This window comes from Giraffa tippelskirchi, chromosome 5 (genome assembly GCF_054371585.1).
Source record: "Giraffa tippelskirchi isolate mGirTip1 chromosome 5, T2T-mGirTip1v1.2.pri, whole genome shotgun sequence".
Lineage (NCBI taxonomy): Eukaryota > Metazoa > Chordata > Mammalia > Artiodactyla > Giraffidae > Giraffa > Giraffa tippelskirchi.
Genome location: NC_137279.1, coordinates 110,815,592 through 110,826,740, shown reverse-complemented (window position 1 = coordinate 110,826,740; position 11,149 = coordinate 110,815,592). Strand labels below are relative to the sequence as shown.

The window sequence follows — 11,149 nt, the reverse complement described above, 5'->3', positions numbered from 1 at the left end:
CTTGTATCCGAGTCTATTCCTGTCATGGCCAGTAGCAGGATAATAAAGACCAAGGAGAGGCCTGCAGCAGCCTTGTCACCAAAAGAGGCCATCGCTGTGGTCTATCATGGTGCTGAGTGAGGCTTGGTTCCTGGAGAGACACAATCCCTTTTGCTCACACAGCTCCCGGGAAAGACCCACTAACTCAGATGAGAATACACAGGATAAGCAGACAGAAAACCAGTGTTATCACCAGAAGGGAATGGTGCCAGCCACCTTTGTATAAAAACCAGGGAAGGAGATATAATCACATTCACTATAGGTCTCCTGTCAATGGGAAAATATTCAAATGAAAATTGAAATTTGGTTATTTCTTGTGGCATTTCCTAAATCCCCAGTCAGTGGTTCCCTGAACTGTGAGTGGGCTTGCTCTGAGTGTGTGCTGCAAGGGCATTTATTCTTTGGAAGGAAGAAGCTGAGGGCTGAGGCCCCACCCCACCCTGACCAGACCCAGGCCTGGGACGAGCCTTGTCAGACTTAGAGGGGGCCCATGCCCTGACTTGGGGTGCCTGTGGGCCAGGAGCCATGTCGGCATGGCCAAAGTTCCAGTCCCAATCTTGACGGGCATGCTCTCCTGGAAATTAGGCCTTGCTCATCCATCTTCCCTGGTCTCAGTGCCCCAGAGACTTGTCCCCGTTTATCCCCTCTCCACCCTTGGGAGCAGAGGTTGATAAGAAAGAGCAGCACATGCATCTGGTCAAACCACGGTGCTCCCTCAGAGACCCTGTCCTGCAGGCTCGTGCCATCTGCTTCTCTTTCTCCACATGGCCATCCAACAGCCCTTCTCCCTGGGGCGGTTTCTCGGCCTTCTGCCACCCTGGACTGGCAAGCACTTCTCCCCCACAAAGGGGAGCCCTAGCACAATAAACCTTTGGTTGGCACTGGGGTGGGCTAGTATGGCAGAAAGTCAGGCTGACCTTGGGAGAAAGCGGGGTCACAAAGAGCACAGGAGGGGTGGGGGTGTGGCTGAGTCAGACTCCAGCCGGCCCTCCTAAAGAGGGTAAGCACTCAGGTCAAAGTCCACAGAGGTGATGACATGCCAGGATACAGAAGCTGTGGTGGGTACGTGGTGAAGCAGAAAAGTTCTTTTTGGGGGGCTGCACCAGGCAGTAGGTGGGAATCTTAGTTCCCCGACCAGGGTTTGAACCTGTGCCCCCTGCAGTGGAAGCATGGAGTCCTAACCACTAGACCACCAGAGAAGTCCCAAAGCAGGCAAATGCTCGAGCGCAGAGTATCTATGGTTGTGCAGACCTTCTCTGAAGGTCCAGTCTTTTTTGGTTTGTTTTTTGGTGTTTTGGCCATACAGGACAGCATATGGGATCTTGTTTTCCCCAACCAGGCATGGAACCTGCATCTCCTGCAGTGGAAACGCAGACTTAACCACTGGACTAGGGAAGTCCCTGAAGGACCAGTCTCATCTCTGCCAGCACACCTCTGATTCCTTCCCCTATGGCTCCATCTGGCATGGTGGCAGGGGTAGTGACCAGGGAGGACTGGGGACTGCAGGACTGAGAGAAATTTAAGCCCCAGGCCAGGTCAGATTGAGGTATTGAGTGATTTAGCCACTTGACCCTGTATAACCATCACCGGGCTTCCCTACTCATCACAGCACTCTGCCCTCCGTGACCCACTGGGTAAATCCATTCTATTTCAACTGCCCTTCCCAAGTCTTATCTGGCCCTCCTCTCCTCTACTCTGTACTGTCTAATAGCACCTTCTTTCATCTGGGTGTTCTCCCTTCCCCTTTTCACCCATCCCCACCCTCTAAAGACCAGGAGACATTCTCTCCCATTAAGCCTCATCTGAACCACACATCTTTCTACTCGTTAGATGGGAAACTCCATGAGAGCAGGCCTGGCAGCATGCTGGACACACACAGTTGGTGTCTCACCAACCTGACATCACCAGCTTGAAGTCAGGGGATTCCTTCTGTGTTACCATAGTACTTCTGCCTAGTGGACACATGGTGGACTGTTCAAAGGTACTTTTGGGGCTCGTGGACTAGATTCAGTCATTTCTAAGGCAAGTTTCACCTTGAACCTCTGTGTGTGTGTGTTGTGTGTGTTAGTCGCCCAGTCATGTCCGACTTTTTGCGACCCCATGGACAGTACCCCTCCAGGTTCCCCTGTCCACCATGGGATTCTCCAGACAAGAATACTGGAGTGGGTAGCCATTTCCTCCTCCAGGGGATCTTCCTGACCCAGAGATCGAACGCAGGTCTCCTTCATTGCAGCCAGATTCTTTACCATCTGAGTCAAATTCAGTCATCATTTCTAAGGCAACTTTCCCCTTGAGCCTGTACCAGGACTAAATTCTTGGGTCCTCAAGACACCTCATCTGAGGCGCTTGAAATCCTGCTCCATGGCTTGAGGCTAATTTACATTTCCACTGAGCTATAGAAAACCCAGAAGCATTCTTCCACATCTTACATGCTGCCAGCTCCAGGCTCAGAGCTACTGGATTTGATTCAGTTCGGTGCATTCACTGAGCCTTGATCACCCGCCTTGAAGTATGTGTTCTGCTTTGGAAGGTGGAAATGAGCCACAGGCTGGACTCTGCCTCATCTGACGGCACCCCCTCACCCCCTGCTCCCCTGGAAACCCAACTGGGGAAGGGAATGGTGAGGAGGTGGTCTGCACGGCCCTCAGCAAGTGCTTGGCCTGTGACACCTGCCTGGAGGGGAGCCTGGCCCCTTTGGACTCAATCTCTGGTCTCTGGGTCTCTGAGCCTCTGCCTCTCTTTCTCTCTCTCTGTCTCACCCTCATGTCTATGAGAGGCTTCTGGCGTGTGACACCCTTGAACAGCATCCCCATGGTGCACCCTGGCCCATTTGCTCTCTGACTCTAACCCACATGTCCCCATAAAAGCTGGTGATAGCAGAGGCTTCACCTGCCTGGGTCACCTCTGCTCCTTCAGTGTATAGTGAGCACAGTGGCTGCCAGGGAGTAGGGTTCCTGACACATCTTATGAAGAAATGGCCGTTTAGCTGATTCTCTTTCAGTCTCTGCCTCTTTTGGATCCTCGTGTCCAAGCCGTTCCAACCAGCCTTTTCCGGGCTGAGATCTGCTAGCATCAGTCACGATAGTTTTGAAATGATTAGAGGTGGTACTCAGGGCAGCTGGTGGAGTGTGTGTGTAAAATAGCATTTCCCACATACAACCAGACCCCAAATAGACATATCACTTCCCCCTCACCCCTTCAGAGAACTATTCTGACATTCGCCAGCACACATACACTCACACCAGGTCAGAGATGGAAGAAACCTTAAAAACCATCTGTTTCATGCATACTGAAATATTTATGGGTGAAATGACACATATCTGGAAGGTGCTTTAAAATACTCCAGGAAAAAAGACCGAGTGAGGAGAAGAAAGATAGAGCCAGGTAGGTAGCGGCATGAAGTTTCATTCACCATGCTCTCCTTTGTGTAAATGCTTCAAATTATCCATAATAATTTGTGTGGGGGGGCAAATAATTTAAAAGAAGAACTGTCTACTCCAAACCCCTCATTTCAGAGTTATCTGAAGCCACTGCTCATTTTTCACCTATGACAACCAGTCCTACAAAATCCCTTGTTGTTTATTTAATTTTGTTTCTTTTGTGTGAGGCTCCTGCTGCCAACCAGATTCTTGTTCCTTGAGGGCAGGGCTATTTTGCTATTTTATATCCTCCTATGGAGCTTCCCTGATGACTCAATTGGTAAAGAATCTGCATGCAATGCAGGAAACCAGGGTTTGATCCCTAGGTTGGGAAGATGTCCTCGAGAAGGAAATGGCAACCCACTCCAGTAATCTTGCCTGGAGAATCCCATGGACAGAGGAGGCTGGTGAGCTACAGTCCATGGGGTCGCGAAGAGTCAGACTAAGCAACTAAATCACCACCACCATGGAGCTTAAGGGCTGGAGCATATGGGAACGCATAAATACTCTTTGGAGGGAGCTGCCTGGTCCTTGACTATGGACCAAGACCTTCTTTCCCATCCTCATGTCCATGGCATTTCACTCCTTCTCCACCCTCACCCATCCCAGCTACTCTCTGGCTTTTGCCAAGGTGATGCTCTGGTCAAGGGCACCCCCATTTCCTAGTTAATCAGACCCTTCCTTCAGCACTGGCAGCCTGCTCTTCTTGTCAATATCTTATTCAGTTAAATCTGAATGGAGGAAGACAGGTGGGCTTGGAGTTGCTACAGGGCTGGCAGGACCCGTCTCCCAGGCTCCTCCCAAATTCCCACATGACCACACACATTACACTGTAATGGAGCCCCGGTACTCTGGACCCTCCTTTATAAAATTTCTGTCCTCTCTCCTTCAATTAACCTCCAAAGCTGTGGATCCCCTGTTGCTGCAGCGTGCTGGGAAGGGAACACGTCAGGTCAGCCCCATGGTTCTGCATGGCCTCCACGACACTGTCAGCCCCTGTGGGAGACACAACGGCTGCTCCAAGGGAAGGTGACGTAATGTAACTCATTCTAATGTGTGGACGGTTAGCATGTGCCAGGCACTGGTCCAAGTAATTTTCAAGTCTTTGTCTATTTAATTCTCCCAACAACCCCAGGAGACAGGGTCTGTGGTTACCCCCATTTTTCAGATTAGGAAACTAAGGCTCAGAGAGGTTGAGAAATAATCCCCAAATCACACAGGTAATAATCAATAGAGCTAGTGTTTGAGCCCAGGCCGTCCACCTCCAGAGCCTGTACTCTTGACCACTACCTCTCAGCGAGGGAGGAAGTCTGGGCCCAGAAGTTCAGGCACAGGTGTCCAGGCTTCTCAGCTACCTCCCTGTGCTCCTTCCCTAGCCTTGGTCCCTCCAGGGCCCCATGCACAGCTGCTGGCAGGTAAGCTTGCTGCAGAGGACGGTGTATCCAACTGAGGGCAGAGGGCTTCTTGGCTACAAAGCAGAACCGGTGGCATGAGGAGAGGGTGGCCTAAGCTGACAGGCAGGGCTTATTTATGTGCTTTTTCTTCATCAAAGGGTCCCTTTAAAAATGACTCAATCGACTATTAATCTTGGTGAAACATCAACCCCAACAGGGAGAAAAACAGTTAGAAAATCTGCAAGAGGAGAAGCCTTGTGTTTCAGCCTCAGTCCACTGGTGAGGTGATACCTGGGGACGCTGCAGGAGCATGTCTTCCAGGGCCATGACCTTGCCGTGCCCCCAGCACCAGGCTCGGTTCCTCCCGCCCCTTCCCAGCCCACCCTCACCGGCTCCCAGCTGGTGGGACCCCACTGAGCGCCATCACAGCCAGGGGACACACACCTGTGTGTGTTCATGAGCCTCTTGTGTGGGTGGCATGAAAATCAAATTTAGAAATATTGCCAAGTGCAAAAAGAAAGTCCTGGAGGGGCATAAATCTCTCCCTCTCACCCCCAGCCTGGTTTGGCAGAGACCCTAAACTTTAGGGAAGAAGCAGACTTGACTTGAGAGCAAGGTCAGAGTTAGGAGGGCAGAGATGTGGAGGGCTTGAGCCTGCTGTTGGCTTGGCTTGGCTTGGCTTGGGGAAAGTGACTGGAGAAAATTCCCTTGTGCTGCAGAGAGGCAGCAACTGGCTTGTGGGGGAGGGAAAGTAATTACAGAATGTGTTTATGTTTTCATAAACTCAGAGATCCCGGATCAAGGTGTTCTGGAGAGGCTGCTGGGTGACTTCCTGGTAGCAGGAAGAGGACAAGGAGGGCAGGGCAAGAAGAGAGAGGAATGGGAGTTAGCAAGCGCCGTGTAGGTCCCATCAGGTCAGGTGGAGTCTGAAAGTCCTGGACTGGCCTAGCTCCCAGGTCCTTCCACAAGTGGCAGTCTTGGGGCTCATCTGCTTCAACGGGGGCTCCCAGCTGCTGGGACACTCACCTGCTCTCGGTATATTCCAGCTCCAGTGGGGAGCATCTGTGTCCCCTGGAACAGGGCCACTCGAGGGGGCACATCTGTCTCAACAGGGACTCCTGCTCCAGCAGAGGGCACCTGCTCAGCCCAGCTCGCCCTTTCCATCTGAGGACTTTAAAAAATATTTTTACTTATGTATTTTTTGGCTGTGCTGGGTCTTTGTTGCTGTGCACAGGCTTTCTCTAGTTGTGGCGAGTGGGGGATGCTCATTGCAGTGGCTTATTGCAGTGCGTGGACTCTAGAAGCACAGACTCGGTAGTTGTGGTGCATGGGCTTAATTGCTTCAAGGCAAGTGGGATCTTCCCTGGCCAGGTGTGTCCTCTGCATTGACAGGCAGATTCTTAACCTCTGGACCACCAGGGAAGTCCTGAGAATTTTTCTTTTGACACTGAAGGCCTGCTTTGCAGATACTTCTGCTTATGACACTCACTGCCCAGCTCTCCCAGTTCCTCTGACTTCTTGCATGTGCCTTTCACGGACACTTCAAATAGCTCTCCTGCTCCTCTTTCCATTCCTAAGCATGGTACAGTAGGAAAACTATGGGCTCTGGACTTGGGACAGTCTTGATTCAACCCTCATGTCCTCCACTTGGGGATCACTGACTTGGGCAAAGTTTCTAACCCTCATTGTCTCATCTATAAAATGGGAATGTTCATATCTACTCACCTCACTGAATCATTGTAAGGACAAGTGAGATAAGGACATCTACTTGCAGTAATGGAAAGCTAATTGATTTGAATAAACCCTTCTGCTGAAGACAAATAAAAAGCTGGATGAAATGCAACAAACATTTTCTTAGGATCACTAAAGAGGTAACAATGTGATGAGGAATCACTGGGCCACAGTCTCTGATGAAGTGAGAGTTCAGACAGGTATAGTCCAACACACCCTTGTTTTTGAAAAATAAATTAATATAGAAGCAACAGTGACACAAAGGAGCTCCAGGTTTTGCAGTCCCCACCCCATCCCCAACGTGGGAGGCATGAATAAATACTCTTCACCTCTCTCAGAGGTGGGATCCTGAGGGGCTTCACTCTCAAGGTGAAAATGAATTGGAAGTAAACATTCTTTCTCATGGATGTGCAGCCTTGAATTTGGGCTAAGGAATTCAGAGGAAGGTGGTCCTGGACTTGGTAGCATTCCCGGGTATCTGGCAGAAGCCTGAGATACCTCCTGCATGTCTGCCTTTCATGGAAGCAACAGGGAGAGAGATGCCTTGAATAAACCCCACCCTCATCTGGGTCATCTCAGACTCCTGGCCTCAAGGATATAGGCACACCAGGGCCAGTGGCCTGTCTCCCCCTCAACAGGCTGTGACATAAGGGAGCAGGACTGGAAAGGTTCTAGGAGAGAAAGAGAAGAGAGAGCTTTGGGGACGTGGCTGTGTTGGGTCTGAGGGAGGTTGGTGCAGGAGGCATGCAGGGGCCTGCGAGTGGGAGGCCTGGGAGGTGCCTTGGGTAGGTGCTGAGAAGAAATGTGCTTTGATTAGTGAAGAGCCCGAGGGGACTACAGCATCCAATGCCCTGTCCTCACTCTTCTGTTTCAACAGCAGAAAATTATTTTCCTAGAGTTAGAAAAAACTGTGTCACACTTCCTCTGGTGTGTGTGTGTTTTGCGTGCACATGCACTGACCTACTCATTTGCTCAAGTGTTCTCCAAGAATAAGGGCCCATGTCTCAGTTAAAACAATATTGCTACAGTAATCAAGATAGAATGGTACTGGCACAAAATCAGGAATATAGATCAATGGGATGGGATAGAAAGCCCAGAGACAAATCCATGCAAGTGGCCACCTAAAAATATACAATGGAGAAAAGACAGGCTCTTCAATAGGTGGTGCTGGGAAAACTGCTACATGTCAAAGAATGAAATTAGAACACTCCCTAACACCATACACAAAAATAAACTCAAAATAAAGACCTAAATGTAAGACTGGAAGCTATAAAACTTTTAGAGGAAAACATAATCAGAACACTCTTTGACATAAATCACAGCAAGATCTTTTTTGACCCACCTCCCAGAGTAATGAAAACAAAAACAAAAATAAACAAATGGGACCTAATTAAATTTAAAAGCTTTTGCACAGCAAAGGAAACCATAAACAAGATGAAAAGACAACCCTCAGAATGGGAGAAAATATTTGCAAAGGAAGCAACTGACAAGGGATTAATCTCCAAAATATGCAAACAGCTCAATATCAAAAAAAACAAACAACCCAATCAAAAAATGGGCAGAAGACCTAAATGGATATTTCTCCAAGGAAGACATACAGATGGCCAAGAGGGACATGAAAGATGTTTAACATCATTAATTATTATTGAGAAATGCAAATCAAAACTATAATGAGGGAGGGATCACCTCACACTGGTCAGATGGCTATGATCAAAAAATCTGCAAACAATAAATGCTGAAGAGAGTGTGGAGAAAGGGGAACCTTCCTACACTGTTGATCAGAATATGAATTGGTCCAGCCACTATGGAGAACAGTATGGAGGTTCCTTAAAAAACTAAAAATAGAATTACCATATGACCCAGCAATCCCACTAGAAAATCATATTCTCCCAAAAAAGACACTGGACCTCAATGTTCATTGCAGCACTATTTACAATAGCCAGGACATAGAAGCAAACTCAATGTCCATCGATGGATGGATAAAGAAGATATGATACACACTACACAATGGGATATTACTCAGCCACTAAAAGGAATGAAATTGGGTCATTTATAGAGATGTAATGGACTTAGAGATGTAATTGATTTACTTCGCTGAAGTAAGTCAGAGAAAAACAAATATCGTATATTAACACATATATGTAGAATTTAAAAAAATGATACAGATGAACCTACTTGCAAAGCAGAAATAGAGACACAGACATAGAGATCAAACGTGTGGATACCAAAATGGGGAAGGGGAAGTGGGATGACTTGGGAGATTGGGATTACATGCAGACACCGCTATGCATGGAATAGATAACGAGTGAGAGCCTGCTGTATAGTGCGGGGAACTCCACTCGATGCTCCGTGGTGACCTAGATGGGAAATCCCATCTAGGGAGGGGTTATATGTATACATATGGCTGATTTGCTTCGTTGTACAGCAGAAACTAGCACAACGTTGTGAAGCAACTATCCCCCAATAAACAAAAACCCCCAAAACAATGATGATCGATGGTCTTTGTGTGTCAGACACTGGGCAGAGTGCTGGGAACACAAAGATGATCACGACAAGGCCCCCACCCTGCACTTGGGTTGTTCATGGGCTCCGGGGAGAGGCAGGCACTCGATGGTGTGCTGCTGTGCACGGCCTGCTTTCGGGGTCTCTGTATTCACTGATTGGTATCTGGTCTAGTCAAAATGCTTTCCTGAGCTCCTCCTGGGTTCCAAAGGCAGCACCGGAAATTTCAAGCAAGAAGCCACTTCCTGGTCCAGCATTACCCAGTGTGGACAGGATATTACTGAGATCGAGGATGGATGAGCTGCTCTGGTTCTTGTCTGCCTTTCTGCCCCTGATCATGGAGCAGGAGATAACTGGGAGGTCAGCACGGGAGGGGCCTTGAATTGATTTGTGGCTCTGTCTTGAATAAATTGGGTGAGTGGTATGTTTTTTGTTTCCCCCTCTAGTTTTTATTTCCCTCTTCTGATTCAGGGCTGGGTTGGGTGCCTGGACTCAGTGACTGTCTCTTCCTGTTCTCTGTCCAGAATGGACTTTACCTTGCTGCGGGAGAGCAGGCCCCTCATGCTGAGACCAAACACCTTGAAAGGAAGCAGTTCTCATTGCCCTGAGACCCGTGGGGCAGAGAAAAGAACTGTGCTCTGGGGCTCCATCCACCCACTTTGCCCGAAGGCTGTATCCAACCATCCATACCAGGCACAGGCTGACACACCCTGAATTTCTTTCCCAGCATCTTTCCTCGCTGGAGAGCAGGCAGGTGTCTGAGAACTGTCCCTTCTTTTCTCCATAATGATCTACACCAATTAGCTGTACCCATGAAGGTGGAGAATGCCTCTTTCCATCCCCAGAGCTAACAGCAAATCCAATGTTTCCTGCAGACATCTCTGTGAAGGGCGAGGTTGGGGTAACCCCCCAGGACCCTGTGAGCTGGTTTGCAGCTGTCAGCCCAAGGCTTTAATAACAGAAAAGACAAAGGAACACTCCACTGAGTGACTTAAAAAAAGAGTAAAACTTGGCCATATCTTTTCCAGACTGTGTCTGTTTTTTTTTTTTGTGTGTGTGTATGTGTACAAAGAACAGGGGATTTCCCTGGGGTATAACAAATTGGGGACTTTGCTGCGAAGGGCTGTGGCAGCTGTAAGAGTAGGCAAGCTAATGACGGGGCTAAAATAATTGGTCTCAGTCTGTGCAGCCTGCACCTACGTGGGCCTCAGGCAGGCTGACACACACCTTCCCAACACCACAATCAATAGTCAATTTAAACAGATTTTATCTGTATAAAACTGTCGAGTAAGGGGAGAGGGCATCTGGATAGCACCATTCATGGGGGAGGGGTCCTGGTTCTCACTGCTCTGTGAATTTCAGCACGTTGTTTTCCTCTCTGTGCTTTACATTTCCTCCTTTGCTCAGTAAGTTTGGTGACCCGCGTGCTATTTGTACACAGGAGAAAAAGAGGATTCATGCTCTTGGAGTGGGACAACAGGGTGCTGCATTTCAAGCCATGTGTTTTATATACATTGTTCCATGGGCAGCGTTATGGTGAGGGTCAAAAGGAGATGTCAAGGAACTTGGACAAAACCAGGTAACACTATACAAATACAGAAGCCAATGTATTTTTACTGTTGGGTGCCTTGACCCAGGCAGCTCTGACTGTACCTGGGATATAGAAGGTGCTCAGGAAACAGGCTAAAGAACCCTGGATTATCTGGGTGGTGTCTGTCCTTATCTGGGTACTGGGCTCAGCTAAAGTGGAATGGATGAGTGATGGGAGATGGAAGGGTGGAAGGGTGAGCAGATCCACAGGGTTTGGGCATGCGTTTCTGGGTCCCTGGGTAAAGGCCAATGGAACTCCCGAGTCAAAGGCACTTTTAGGACCATCCCCTATGGGGATCGATGTTCTGTGCCTCTGTCCACTCCATTAGCTCCAAGCAGTCAGTTTTGGCTGCAAAGGACAAAGGCTTGATTGTTTTCAGAAATCATTCAGCTCCATTAAGGTATAACTAAAATTTCTATTTTAAACTTTCCCTGGAGAGATGTTAATCACTGGGAAGAGGTGAGTAACTGGCA

The 11,149-nt window shown here is 48.7% G+C and overlaps 1 protein-coding gene and 1 long non-coding RNA gene across 3 annotated transcripts in view; one reads left to right on the top strand and one right to left on the bottom strand.

Moving 5' to 3' along the window:
- Window positions 1–11,149, bottom strand: part of KCND3 (potassium voltage-gated channel subfamily D member 3) — a 224,069-nt gene that overhangs the window by 24,893 nt on the left and 188,027 nt on the right. The window lies entirely within an intron of this gene.
- LOC145506984 (uncharacterized) lies at window positions 1,062–8,248 on the top strand. Its single transcript, XR_014054486.1, has 3 exons — window positions 1,062–1,097; window positions 1,870–2,061; window positions 4,364–8,248. It is a non-coding gene; the product is annotated as an uncharacterized LOC145506984 (long non-coding RNA).